The sequence below is a fragment of the Ipomoea nil genome, unplaced genomic scaffold, assembly GCF_001879475.1.
Source record: "Ipomoea nil cultivar Tokyo-kokei standard unplaced genomic scaffold, Asagao_1.1 scaffold1978, whole genome shotgun sequence".
NCBI classification, from domain to species: domain Eukaryota; kingdom Viridiplantae; phylum Streptophyta; class Magnoliopsida; order Solanales; family Convolvulaceae; genus Ipomoea; species Ipomoea nil.
In genome coordinates, this window is record NW_017618406.1 from 1,716,029 (window position 1) to 1,720,140 (window position 4,112).

Consider the following 4,112-nt stretch of genomic DNA (forward strand, 5'->3'; position numbering starts at 1 on the left):
AATAAGGCTAGACAAAGATGAAGATGGAAAGGATGTCGATCAAACAAAATATAGAGGAATGATTGGTTCTCTTCTATATCTTACTGCAAGCAGGCCGGACATTTCTTATGCTGTGGGAGTGTGTGCAAGATTCCAAGCAAATCCAAAAGAAAGCCACCTCATCGTAACAAAGAAGATCATACGATATCTGAAAGGCACAATCAATGTTGGATTGTGGTACCCAAAAGGTACAGATTTTACTCTAACGGGTTTTTCAGATGCGGATTTTGCAAGTTGCGAAATAGACAGAAAAAGCACTTCCGGGACATGCCAGTTCTTGGGGGGAAGGCTTGTTTCTTGGTTCAGCAAAAAGCAAAATTCCATCGCAACTAGTACCGCCGAGGCCGAATACATTGCTGCAGGAAGTTGCTGTGCGCAAATTTTGTGGATGAAGCAACAATTGAAGGATTACAGAGTTAATTGTGATGATGTTAGTATTTATTGTGATAATACTAGTGCAATCGCTATCACTCACAATCCGGTGCTTCATTCAAGAACCAAACATATCGACATTCGACACCACTTCATAAGGGATCACGTTGAAAAGAAGAATCTAAAGATCGAATATATCCCTACGGAAAACCAAGTTGCTGATATTCTCACGAAGCCTTTATGCGAAACGAGATTTTCTACCTTAAGACACGAGTTGGGAATGATCGAAATGAGCTAAGTACCACTGGACTTAATCTCTCTATTTAAATTGATACTTGTGCTCAAAATAAATTATTTTACGTGAATAAATTGTTTTATGTGATTATATGCATATGTTTATTCGAAATTTTTATGTGATAAAATTGCAATATGTGTTAGGAATTTATTTGTGTATTTGCATGTGTTATTTAACGTGAAATCATATACCATGCAAATTAATCTGATGAAATGTGCAATTCGTGTTTTATTTGACAATCTGTTTAAAATTGCATGTTTTAACGTGTTATTTAGTCTATAAGTTTTTGTTCATGTTTTGTAAATTAATTAATTTGTTTGCATGAACAACTTGTTTTAAAAATGTGATTTTATGTGTTTCGTACATATATGGTTTATGTGTTATAATTTGTTTTAAAATGTTTTAGAAACCTGAGCTAAAAATTAATATTTTTGTTAGTTTCTAAAATATTTTGGAATCTGATTTGTGTGCAAATTATGTGAAGTTGTTTCTAGTTATTAATTTGGAATATGTGTGTTAATTTGTTAGTTTCCAAAATTTGTTTGTTTTAATTGGAAATTACCGTGGGTGTGTTTAATATAATTGGTATGTGTGATTAATTATTTGTGGAGTAATTTATGCTACTAACGAGATGTTTGATTGTGATTATGTTTTTGTACACGATTTTGAGAAGGAAATCAGGTGGAAGATTTTTACAGGTGGATACGCCTACGGCTAAGTTCACCAGGCCTAGTGTGGCTAGGGTGAAGGTTGAGATTGACTTGCTGAAACCCCGGTGCCGCAAGATGTTCATCCGGTTAGGGACTGCGCGCCCGGATCGGGAGGCCGTGGGGTTTTGGCAGGTGATAGAGTATGAGCGTATCCCCCCGTATTGCTTGAACTGCAGGAAACAAGGCCATCTGGCCAACAGTTGCCGTGTCCCCGGTGGAGGGGCAAGCGCACCACGCTCCTCGGCACCACATGTGTCGACATCAATGGCTGATGCTGGCCCGCTCCCTTCCGGGGGGGTCGGCCAGGACCGGGGATCAGCTATTGTGTTGGATCATCGGGACATGACGGCTAGTCAGAGAAAAAAACAAAGTAATAAAGAAAAGCAAATAAAAGGTAAGGCCCCGATGGACAATAGTTAGGGGCCGGGTGTTGGTACAGGTAATAAGGTATGGCGGGCCCTGTCACCTAGCCGGCCTACCCCGGTGCCGGTTAGTAATGGGTTTGCCGTGCTCCAGGATGAGGACTTAGCCCCTGAGGAGGCTATTGTGGGGCCGGGGGGTGGCGAATTGCCATCTACCCCGGCTGACAGCAGGATATCTGTAGGCACGACAGCGCCCGGGGTAGGGATTGGCCAGTCCACTATCCCGGAGGTTACGGGAGGTTTTAGTCCCTCGGGAGGGCGGGCTGAGCAGAGCCCGCTTCAGGCATCTTTCTCTTTCACTCCTTTTTCTCATTCTCCTAAGGCTCCCTGGGGGCCGAGAAGGGAGAGGGAAAGGGCTTGGTCAGATTCTGACGTGCCGGTGCCTGGTCATGAGCGTGAGGAGTGGGCCCCGGAGTCGGGGTCAGACTCTGAGGATCGGGTGCTTGATGGTGTAGGCCCGGTAGGACGTCGGCTTATACATACCAGAAAAGGGGGGGGCTCCCCTCACTCGGAGCCGGGTGGTCTATTGTCTATATGAAGATGCTCGTGTGGAATGTGCGGGGGGTGTCCTCCCGGGGTTCGGCACGTAGGATCCATGTTTTGTTAAGAATGCATTCTCCTGTTGTACTTTGTCTGCTCGAGCCTTTCAGCTCGTCTGATTGGCTTGAGTTTTTTAGAATTCGTTTTAATTTTGATAATGGTTTTGCTTCTAATAATAATAAAATTTGGCTATTTTGGAATAATGACTTGGCAGTAACATTTGAGAGTCAGACTGAGCAGTGTGTTACGATATCTTGTGTACACTCTATGGTTCTCACGCCTTTCTGGCTCTCTTTTGTTTATGCCAAGACCAAGGTACGCCTCCGGGACCCCCTGTGGGTTGAGCTGAAAGCTATTTTTTCTATGATCCCCGGGGGTGTGCCTTGGGCGGTTGCGGGTGATTTTAACTGTCTGTTAAGTGTGGACGAGAAAAAAGGTGGTCTACCATATTCACACCGGAAGACTACTGATTTTCAGGAGTGTGTCAGTGTGTGTGACTTGATCGACGCGGCCTATTACGGTTCCTGTTTTACTTGGTGGAATGGGCGCCGTAGAGAGGCGGCTATATGGATGCGTTTGGATCGGCTCCTCTACACCTCGGTGTGGGAGTCGGTTTTTACGTCATCCGTATGGCATTTGTCAAAGTCTACGTCTGACCACAGTCCGCTTCTAATATCCTTTGAGTTGATAAGTATGCAGGTAATTCCAAAGCACTTTGTGTTCCTGAACGTGTGGATTAAGCACGAGGATTTTCTGAGGGTGGTGCGTGATAGCTGGCAGGTTCCTGTAGAGGGGGCCCCTATGTTTGTAATAGCCACCAAGTTGAATAGGTTGGGGAAAGTTCTGAGCACCTGGAGCAAGACTGTATTTGGGGATATCTTTGTGAAGCTCCGGGAGTATGAGGATAGTGTTCAGGCCCTAGAGGCTGCCTTACAGCAACACCCGGATGATGAGAATGCTTTAATTGAATATAAAAAGGGTGTTGCTTTGTTACAGAAACAGATTGCTATAGAAGAAGAATTTTGGCAGCAGAAGGCGCGTATCACCGACGTTCAGGATGGAGATAGAAACTCCCGGTTCTTTCACTCAGTTGTTAAGGAACGTAGGCGAAAGCTATATATACACAGAGTGAAGGGTGGTGACGGTGTGTGGCTAGAGGATAGGCAAGGGATTGCTAATCAGGCGGTCTCTTTCTTTGAGCATATGTTCACCGCGGAGGTTGGGGGTTTTGATTTGACTAGGCTGGACTGTGTCCCACGGTTGGTTACAGAGGAGGATAATGAGGTTTTGACGGCGGTGCCTGAGGTGGAGGAGGTGAAGGCGGTGGTAATGCAGATGAACTCTACGAGTGCGGCAGGGCCGGATGGTTTCTCGGGGGCCTTCTATAAGGCTTGCTGGGATATTATTCAGGATGATGTTGTCAGCATGGTTCGGAGCTACTTTGCGGGACGGGAATTTACCAGGGCTATCACGCACACATCTATCGTCCTGTTGCCGAAGAAGCCGAGTCCGGAGACTTTTGCGGACTACAGACCCATCAGCCTATGCAACTTCAGTAGTAAGCTTATCACGAAGCTCATGGTGGTTCGGATGGCTACAGTCTTGCCTCGGGTGTTGTCACCGCAGCAGAGTGGGTTTGTGGCGGGCCGGTCTATTACAGATAATGTGCTTCTAGCGTCTGAGATGTGCCACGGGTTGAGCTTGTAGAACCGGGACATAGTCCTTAAGTTAGAC